The sequence below is a fragment of the Watersipora subatra genome, chromosome 8 (assembly GCF_963576615.1).
Source record: "Watersipora subatra chromosome 8, tzWatSuba1.1, whole genome shotgun sequence".
Classification (NCBI taxonomy): Eukaryota; Metazoa; Bryozoa; class Gymnolaemata; order Cheilostomatida; family Watersiporidae; genus Watersipora; species Watersipora subatra.
In genome coordinates, this window is record NC_088715.1 from 13,907,582 (window position 1) to 13,919,354 (window position 11,773).

Genomic DNA, 11,773 nt, shown 5'->3' on the forward strand with positions numbered 1-11,773 from the left:
TGTTCAAGCGAAGCGCACAAGAGAACGTACAAGTAAGCGTACAATGCAAATGTTATTTATTAGTATGGCGCCTTACAGTGCCTCACGTTGCGCGTTCACAGCTCGAGTTGTACAACTCGAGTTGCACAACTCGAATTGTGAACTTGCAACGCGACTTTGTAAAAGTAAGGTGTAGTATATTGATATTACAGTAGCATAACCTTACGTAGATCTAGTTATATTACCAATGGTATATCAAGAGGCACCCGTTAGCTAATAGAAATTAAACTATATACATGTATGTGCTGTAAAACTAGAACTAATGACGAATTATACTGTGCCGAGTTTGAAACTCGAGTTGTACAACTCGAGTTATATTTACCAACTCGAGTTTGTAAATATAACTCGAGTTGTACAACTCGAGTTATATTTACCAACTCGAGTTTGTAAAAATAACTCGAGTTGTACAACTCGAGTTGCACAACTCGAGTTCATCAAAACCCAAGCTGTGTTCTTTCAACAACAACTCAGGTTCAACAACTGGGCTTGAGAACATCTCACCATTTTATTTTCTCTAGCAACGGTATACTTTCTATATATGAAATTTATTTTGGTGCATCAATAAACGCTGTTCAAATAATTTCTATGTTTATTTTCGGTGTTCATTCAGTTTCTTGTCAGGTTTTAGAGGGATAACTCTTTTTTCATTTGAAAAAGAAGTGACCCGGCTCCCACGTAGACTGTTTTTTTGTTTGCCTTTTACATTCTACAATTGTTTTTGTTTCGTTATACTTATAGAAACAAATGTGCGCAAATATCGCCAATATTTATAATTCAAATGCGTATATATATTTAAATTATTATTATTAAATTTCTGTAAGTGATTTGTAAATGAGACGCCCTAATTACTCACTTTTTTTGCAAACCCGTGCGTAACACAACTCGAATTCATCAAAAACCGAGGCCGAGTTGTACAACTCTAGTTGCGAACACGCAATGCGAGGCACTGTAAGGCGCCATATAGTATTAGATTTAGTAATTACGCTGGCTCAGCCTGGTTGATTTGTACTCATAGCTGTCAACTCTCCCGCATTGGGCGTGAGACTCACGCAATCACCCCAAAGATAAAATGAAAATACGTGAGAAATGCGTGAGATTTTTGCCCCAATTTCCACAATTTTATATATACTAACACTGATTCATCAATTGCCCCAAAACCAAATCTCACGCATTGCCCCACTCTTAGGTTGGCAGATTGTTTGTACTACTAGATATTAGTCATGAATTCAAAACCTAGCTTTACTATATCGTATATAAAGTAACACTCCTAGTTCTAATATTTTACTAATAACCCACCAATGACGACTATAGATGCTATTATGTTGGGCAGTTTGCTAGCAGTTGCATCATATAGACTGTCTACTAGAAACAAGGTGTGGTACATATGGAGCCTGATATAATTTAGTAAAGATTTTCAAGCATCAAAAGGCAAGCACAACTGGTCCCAATCACTCTAAGCCCTGCCCGAGCTCTACTCACACCTTTATCGCGCTTTACTTGAGCCTTACTCGTGCTTTACTCGCGCCTTACTTGAGCCTTACTCGTGCTTTACTCGCGCCTTACTTGTGCCTTACTCGTGCTTTACTCGTGCCTTACTTGTGCCTTACTGGAGCCTTACTCATGTCTTACTTGAGCCTTACTCAAGCCTTACAAATTACAAAGTTTCAAGCCCACATCTACAGCATAGAAGATGACTGAGTCTATGTCTATATCCTCATCTCAGTCCTAATCTATTTTATGTTACTGTTTTCATTGATGTACGCATGTATTTTTATGCCTACATCTTTGTCCATGTTTTCATCTGTAGCTATAATTCTATCAACGTCTATGGTTCGCATCTATATCTACGTCTATGCATATTTGCAAGATTTTTTATTAAACAAATTGCCAGATTTTTGAATTTTCTATAAAAAACTGAATGAAAACATACTGTAGGTGTAGTGATGCAAATAAACTTCCTATTTTCTTGTCTCCATAGTTTATTCCATCGTAAACCATACAATACTGGAAATAACACCTTAAAAATAAAATTAAAATCAATATTTAGTTGGCCATCGAGGTCGCATTGGCAATGTATTTGGACTCTGCATTCAGTTTTATCGTTTTGTTGCCTGTATGAAGTTGAATTATAAATTTTCCAAAGATTGTAAAAGCGAAACAACTATTATTACAGTTTTAATATGGTTTGCAAGTAATTCAATTTCTAGGCACCAGTTTTACCATTAGTAACACCTGCAGAAAGGCGTCACGCTGGTCAGTAAAATTTGCAGCAATTGTAATACATGTAGTTTCACTTGTAAAAACCTTTATCAAACAAACCTTTGGCAAAATGCAAAAATTCTAAAACTATAGCAGATTTTACAACCATAATTAGTCTTGAAACACCAGCGTTGCAAAAAAATTATGCCATGAATATGACACTCTAACTTAACAATGATAGCAAAAAAACTTAAACATATCCTGATGTCAAACTTCAACAATGAAAAAAAAACTTGTATATTTAATTTGCAAACTGAAATATACTGATAATGGTACATGCAAAAAAGATCCTTGTAAATTGCTTGTCGTTTTCAGTAGCACATATTTTATTTATGCCTTTTTCCACATGGTCATACTGATGAAGCCATGTACAATACATGTACGAGCAAAGGTGTTGGTCACACTCCTTACTGTTTAATGAACGCATATCTACATTTTCGTTAGCAATTTGCGTTGTAAAACAAATATGCAGACCTGTGGTAAAGTTTTAAAAATTAGAATTTATTAGAAAAATTTAAAAAGTTTAGAATAAATAGTTCATAGGTTAGATTGTAAACTATGTGATGTTTTACTAAAATTGATAGGTTGATGTGCTTTTGAAATCTTCTTGTCACATGTTATTTTCCATTTCTTCTAAACAACGATCAACGATAGTTAACAATTAATAACAATGCAGGTAAATAGTAAGATAGTAAAGAACAATAAAGCAAACATTTAAAAACATGAATTAATTATGCTATTAGCTTTGTGATCATAAATAATATATAATTTTCCAGTTATGCTTTTATCTTTACATGACATTAAATGGTATTTTCTAGATATAATATCTAATAAGATTTTATATTTTTAGCATATAATTTATCGCATTATATTTGGTGCTAATTTGATCATAAATTACAGTTTAAATTTACAATTTAAATATTCATTATTATATTATTTACAATTATGTGATAATGTAATATAGCTACTTAATGCCAATTATATTATGGTTCATTACTAGAAATAATATGACACTGTATTAGATTTTACCTAGGTTCATATTACAACTGCTTGTAAAATGATTATTGTTCATATTCTATAAAAAAGGTTTTTCAAATGTTAGTTATCACCAATTTAACTAGTCACAAAACAGAGCTACTAATTTTTAGTTAGTGGAATTGGTAAATAAGATTTTTTTAATATAATTTATTGATTATAGAATGCTTTAATGAATGCAGCATCTGTATATTGATAGAGATTTGTTTAAATTTAATCTCTTTTAGTTTCGTAATGAGTATGGAGTTAATTTGTTTAAATCGACTAAACAATAATGTTTCACTGTCACTGTTTCCATGTCTGTCACTGTATAGCTAACCCAGCTATAGCACGCAGTACGGTGTCAAAATCCCTAAACCAGTATGTTTATAATAAAATAGGCAGTTTACAGTATATACTTTAGGACACTCATGTATTCGCCTCATCTAAATTTCGCGTTTTCGCGGTGTCATCCTCTCGTGAAAATTTCATGTGCAAAACTAAACTATCATAACAAACGAGCTAAAAAGCGAAACTAAATAGCTTTGTTCATTGATAGTCAGGCCTGTATTCACTGGTTGCAAGTTGGGGTGGCTAATGTTAGGCGACTAGTTATGAACACCTAGGGTGTGGAGGGGGGCGGTGTAAGCCCCCAACAGGTTTCTTTTATGTAGGGCCTCAGCCGGGCCTCTTGTGTGCAGTTTTAAAAGATTTTATTGGAAAGTATCAACATTTTTCTATTTTTGAGATTTGTTTTGTTTTAGGTGATGTGACTGATGAGAAGTTTTTAAATTAAAATAGGCAAAACTTGTCCGCAGTTAAAACGCTCAGAAAAAAGACATCTTTTTTTACCATTTTAACAAAGAACATCTTTGCAGATTTTATTTTAAGTTCATTCGGAGGCTTTTACTCTTTTAATGGGACATGGCCAAGCGAGTGTTTGGTAAAACTTAATCTTTTGCAAACCTTTATAAAAGTCGTTAACAAATATATTTTGCCTCTGATGATGATAATAATGATGCCTAAGAACTACTAGAAGTTGATGTTTGTCTCAATGGCTTGGAATGAAGTGATATTCTACAGCGATAAAACCCGTGTCCAATAAATGATGTTGAGGTTGAGTTATCTGAAGCAATTTATCATTGTGCTGGAAATGACCAAACAAATTCGTTCGAGTTAATCTTGTGTTTGAGATGAAACGTTACATTTTATCCGAGGGCGAGTTATCCGAATTGGACTGTACTTGCCGTAAAAAACTCCCAAAGTGTTGGGGTGGCTCAGCTGGCCAGCCGCCCCAGAAAAAATGAGCCTGTTGATAGTCCAATAGACAAATGGCAGCTAGCGATCAAATTACATTATTGACCTTGCCCACACCACTCTACCTGCGGTTCACAATTAAAAACTAGTCGCAAATTTATATTTTTTTATCGGTGAACTGAACCTGAGTAATCTAATTATGTTTGTTCCACTGCATTTATTTTTACATCACTATATTTTTGTACTCATCAGAGCTGCGAAAATAGGTTGCTGCAAAGTTTTACTCTGTGAGCTACTCACGAAACTAAATACTAGCGAAATATAAGTGTCCTAGTGTAGTCACAAAACAGAGTTACTAATTTAATTTAGTAGAATTGGTACATGATATATTTTAGTGTAACTTATTAAATATACATAGCTTCGTTGAATGCAGCATGTGTATATTGATAGAATGTTAGTTAATTTAAATCTCCTTTAATTTAGTAATGAGTATGGCGTTATTTTCTTTAAATCGACTAAACAATTATAATGTTTTACTTTGTTCGCTTTACGAATAAGGTACTATAATGTATATGCAGGCTATTTGGCATAATTCACTACTGGTGCAACTTACATATGCCATATCAAATAAGCCTTTAAAATTTGCCACCTAAATTGAAAAAGATAAAAGATACTAAAAGCTTTGTAAACAACAGGAAAATAAGTCATGAAAAATCAGTGGTGTTTTAATTATTGTTATAACATGACTGAGGAGAAGAGACAAGCTAAGAGAGGTGAAGTATGTAAAACACCAAAACAGTGTACTTTATTCCTGCAAGTCAGTAAACACCAGGTCTCACGACATACTGTGCTACCAAGTTTATTAGTGTCTCTTGATTATAATGGTGCTCTTTTATCGCATACATTTGCATCCCGATGGGACGTCACAATTTGACAATATATAGGCCAATAGGACGATTATAATTTTTTTCAAGTTTTAAATAGGTCAGATGTTATACTATGACATACTAAACTTAGAGAATGTTAAAAACTTTTAAAAATTGATTAACTTTCACGCTAGAAATAATAATAATAATCATACTAAAATTAATAACTACTAATTAATATTTGATAACCGTAATAAAAATCTTCCTGTGTCGGTGATAAGGTGGAGTTTGTAGAAGAAGACAACTCCAAGGAAACAATTGAAGATGTGCAAGAATGATGTAGCTACAAAAGAGATGACTAGTGAACATCAGCTGATGAGAGCCGAGATAAAGGAACATCTTAATTACCAGCAAGTGGACTCTAACAGCATAACTATTAACAGTATTGAGGAACGTGCTGCTAACTTTACTTCTATCACCGACCCAAAGAGTGACTTCCTCGTTGTTTTCACTTCTATTTCTGTTGTAGAGCCGTTAAAATAGCAGTTGAGTTCTTTTATTCACCTCTTGTTTTTGTTCCAAATAATATTTACGCTACTTTGATTCTATCTTTAATAGTATATATTAATTTATTTATATTAAGTAGTTGTTTATCTGCAACTAACAACTGATATAGACATCTAGCTATCCTTCTTGACTTAATCAATTGTGTAACTAACAAACATTAGTGCTGATCCTGACATCACTGCTGGTGCATCTTCAAAAACGCACATCATCAATTATTTCTAGCGCTCACCAATTATTGCAATATTTTGTATTTTAAAAACCCTGACAAAATTTTAAATCTTCATTATGATATAGCTATTATAACATATACTTGTTATAGATTAGTGAAAAGTATTACTTTAAAACTAACAAAACATTCTATATTTTTTCATTATTTTTATGCTGAAAGTGGAATCTTGAGTAGCGCAATAAAAACCTACATTTACTCTTTCACACGATAATCAAGCAACTTGATAGGATCTTTCTGATTTAAATGCAAAATGCCTCAATTCAATTATCAAATCAGTACTGTAGCTATCTCACCTTCAATAAATCAATTCAATTCATTAATATAGTCAGAGTCAATTGTTTATCAGTTATACATTATTTATCAAATTATACATTAATAAATTAGCAATTAAATTCCCAATTAATTTCCATCATAGATTGTGGAGGAATTAATTTTGTCAAAGAATTAAGCACCAAAAATCTCAATTCAAATTCAGTTCATTAGCTATCTTACCTTGAATGAGTCAATTCAATTGATCCATATAAACAGAGTTGTTTATCAGTTTACAGTTTATTGGATAATCATTGATTGGTTACATTACAAATAAATTCATAGCTTTTCTGCATAATTTGTGGTGAATAATAGCGAAAATTGAAAGAGATAGCATGGTAAATATGTGGGTAGTATGCAATAAAATATAAATAAAAGGGGTGAAAATCAACATACATGAGTCCTGTTCAAAACCATTCTGAAAATATTTCATGATAGTGGAATATGTTTATCAACATTGTTGTTAATGTATAATTTGAGGACCACAAAAGTATATTAACTTCATGTAAAAATTTGCAAGACGATATATTTTTAATTCGCAAACAATCTTGTGTTGCAAAATGCTGCAACACAACCTGCACAATTTTAACATAAAAATGTGATCCATTCCGTTTGTTTCAACAAAGACATACTAAGACAGCAGAACAAATAGTGCAGCATACGGTCTGACAGCACTACATCTAAATAAGCAGTTTAAGATCATACAGTCAGCCATTTAGCTAAGAAAGTTGATAGAAGATAAAATATGATGATAATAATAATGATACTGTTAGTATAACTTTACTGTAGAGTAGTCAGTCTTGATGAAACCTGATCATGAATATTGTTATATGATGATTAATAAGAATATGGTCCTTATCTCTCACTCAGTTTATAGAAGAGCAGCTTGTAGGTCTGCCACTGGGGTGCAACCAAGGTGTTATCAGTAACACTCAAGCTATAGATACGGTTGCTGAAGAGTCTATGCGCATGTACACGTATAGCATCATCTTTCATCTCTGATACTTTCTTACCTGTAATGAAAGTATATAAATACCTTAATTATTATTACTGTACAATCATCACACCCATACTTATTATATACTTGTATAGATACTTACTACACAGAGAGTACCTTGCAACATTTTTATTAAAAAGCTAATACAAATCTAATTAACCCTTTCGCAGGTGAGTTTTTGAGCCTATATCAGCTCGTCATGGGTGAATTAATTTTTCAAAAAAATGAAAATTCTGAAACTTTATTGAAATGATATTTTTTGCTACACTATGGTTGTATGATATGTTTGTATCATATAACAAGGCATTGTACAAACAGTTTTACACCCTTTGTGCCTATATGAGCAATTTAAACTACCCTTACACATGTAAATTTTTAAGAAAATTGAAAAAATTGATTGTTTTTGTGATAATGTTATATTGTTGAATAAAGCATATTCTGTATTTATATTACAAATAAAGCATTTTACAAGTAGAACCACACTTTGAAAGGCTTAGTATCTTACCGAGTAAAAACACATCGATATTAATAACGATCGCCCAAAACGAGTTGAAATGAAAAGATACATGTCTAAAATGTAGTTATTCAAGTCCTCACATGTGTTCTTTTACTTTAAAAGTACTTAATTTGATAGAATAACGAACACAGACCAATACACGCGAGTTCTTTTGTTCACATAAAAGCATAAAATTCGATTCGGTGGAAAAGGCTTAGTATCTTACTGAATAAAAAAACATTGAACGACGTTTGATAACGATCGCCCCAAAACAAGTTGAAACAAAAAGATACATGGCTAAAATTTAGTTGTTCAAGTCGCCACATGTGTTCTTTTACTTTATAACGTATTTAAATGATTAGAAAAACGATGACAGACCAGTAGTAAGTCTTAATACGTAGTGCGTGCGATATCGACATTAATGTCGCACCACCCACTAGGATCGATATTGCAAAACGACATTAATGTCTCACCACCTGTAAAAGGGTTAAACATAACATAGTAAGTGATAACAAACAAGCTCATATTTTGCTATAATAAGATACGATAAGTTGCAGGTTCTATTTGTAAAAGGATCAAAAAAAGTTTAGCCATGGTCGCCATTTGGTCAGTAAAGGTAAGCAATGATGATGCAATTTAATAAATCAATCAATTCAAGAAAATAGAGCTTATGGAAGAAAGACGTCTTGAGAAAGCAATTTAATCTTGCTAGAAAGTAGTAACGTCAGAAAGCAACAAACATGGCCACCAGATATTGGGTGTCGCTGAGTCATTTATTGTAGCTATCATTCCTAGCACACCTTTTACATGCCCACTATAAATGTTGCTGCATAATTTATTTGTATAATTGTTTCATTGCTTTCCAAGACTCTTTTGCATGCCAAAATTGCCATAAGATGATGTGAATACTCTCATTAAAATTTACTGTAATTTCACTAATTTATTCAACTATCAAAATTTATTGGTGACTACATCTGGTAATTATATCTAAAACTATAAGGAAAAGCTTCAAATGAAACTTTAGCCAAGAGTAACTATCCAATTAAATGAAAAATAAGAATAAGACTGAAGCAATGCTGATATATAGAACAAGTTTTTATTGCCAGTTGTTAATTTTCATCACTAAAGATATGTTAAAATTTATATGAAGGTGTAAGTCAAGGATTGACTGTAACCTTTAGGCATAAACCTTAAAGGTTGACTTGCAACAAAATTCACATTACAGTTATTTGGTATCAAAAGATTCGCCATGTCTTACTCTATTGTGTTGTAGGTGCCAAATATGTGGGAATGTGATTAAAATCTCGTAAAAGCTAAAAACGAACAGAAAATCGCAGCCACACGAGATCGCCCTAGTTTGGATTCGTTTTCCAAAACGGCTAAAATGTGACGTATGTGTGCTAAAACGGCTAAAATGTGTGCGAGATATTTTATGTTTACACTTTCATGCATCCTTATTCGTCGAACTATTTTCACAAATATACTTCACGCTTGCGATAAAAACCATGTCTATTGTTCTTACGCGTCTGTTTTATCGGCATCGTAATGCTGCAACTTTGAGCACTGATATCTCAAAACGTAGCATAAAAATATGTTTAATTTTTTAAGCTTAGCTTGAACGATTGCATATCATCCTCTGATAAAAATGATGAGCCTTTTGGTCCGCTATGATGGTTGAAAAATGCTGTAGAAATTTTTCGCGCCATATAGCGGGAATTGTAAGTCACATGATCAGATAATGTTAGTTTCAGTTCAAGTTTGATCTATCGCAAATAGCAAACACGCTTTCTCATATTAAACTTGTTTATTTCAATTCGTCATCATGACTAACGCGCCACATAGTGTTTTCAGCTGCCAAGCTGAGAAGCACCTTTTTTTGGCCAAGAGCTGAGAAAAGACCAGACCTTCACCGGGCGTGGAGCAACTGGGTGAAGCTGGATGTGACAAATTTTATTTATTCGCCTGCTTACTCTTACCAATGATATACAGCCCTGGGCTGTATATCATTGCTCTTACCTTTGTTTTCGCCAGTTCAAAGACGACATGTTTTCTAACCTGTTTGAATACTCCACATATCACCAAAGCACGTGAGTAATTTATTTTATGAACTACTTGTATTAGTAGTTGTAACTCGGGTTATTTTCTATTATTCTCGTAATAGTACTGTATTAATCTATATTTAATATAACAATATTAATGTCTTTTAATTGTAATATTATATTATTAGTATTTTATCTTTTTAATTACGTGTATTATTCTTATTATAATAACAAAACTAATTCATACCGCATATCTATCTGTAAAACGTAATATATAATTGATAAAATAATGTTGTCTCACGATTAATTTCGCCAAATTTCTTAACCCCCACTCACTTATAGATATGTTATATAAAATAGTTATTGTCATTTTCTGGTATCATCGTTATTAGCATATTAATATTATTAGTTGATTATTATTAGATGAAGAGTTTGTGCCAACCACTGAAGACTGGGAAGAGTTTGAGCGCTATGTTGGCCAGCATCAAACGCTCTCCAATTACATGTAAGATAGAGCTGAACTAAACCAAACTTGACAAAATATAAAAAATATCCATAGAGTTATTACTCACATTTTATGTTTACAATATCATGGATTCTGATAGGGTTTCGTAAAATCTGTGTCATGATTGCATGGCTATATATTTATTCTTTTTCTGATCAAGCAAATATGATATAATAACAGGAAATGATGTTGTACAAATCTTATTGCAAGTCAACTATTGTGTTGTGATTTCAGACCCGAATCCTCCTTCAAAGAGGAGAAAATAATAGTAAGTGTGACAGCACTCCAGCGACTATTTCACTGTCACACCTGCGCCCTCCCCTGCTCATTCACGATGGTGCGAGAAGGCGGATGGGTAGAGTTCAAGGTTACATGTGCCTCCTGTCACCTATCGTACACTTGGGAAACAACTGCCAGGGTGAACAGAGCTCACGTCATCAACCCCCTGCTGGCAGCTGCATCACTCTTTTCTGGCGGATGCCTTACGCAGAACCTCCGTTTTCTGTCGCTCCTGAACATCGCAATACCAAGCCACAGCGTTTGCCTCTACCAACAAAGAGAATACTTACATGGTGTGAGTGTTAATATTTACTCATAAACTTGGAAAATGTGAGTAAAAGCTTGACACACTAATTGAATAACAACATTTAGAAACAATTTTTTTCTTGAAATGAAAATATGTCATCCTTCAAGCAAAATACATTATAATTCAAAATTCTGATTCTTCATCATAATATAGCACAAAAAGGGGGAAGAGGATTCTACATTCTTAGACTAATGATAATGATACAAATTAATCTTGTATAATGAAGTTTTACAATATTTTACAGTGTATTGCTGAGCAGTACACCCTGCATAACGAGGGATTGATGGCAGCAATCGATTGGGAGCTTGATTTGGCAGGTGACGGTAGATGCGATAGTCCGGGGCATTGCGCACTATACAGAGCCTACACTATGATGGATCAGAGCTGCGGTTTAATAGTCAGCAGCCATCTTGTCAAGGTAAAACTTTGACAGTTTTTACTTCACAGCCTGACAAAAACCCAAATTTTTTAGTAGTTATCAATACATAAACATGAAGTTGCTCATCTAGCTAAATAGTTCATTCAAATAATGTGAAAGTAATTGTTGGTCGTAACTTTCTTTACTTTGCAGTCAACAGAGACCACCAGCTCTAACACCATGGAGCTGGAA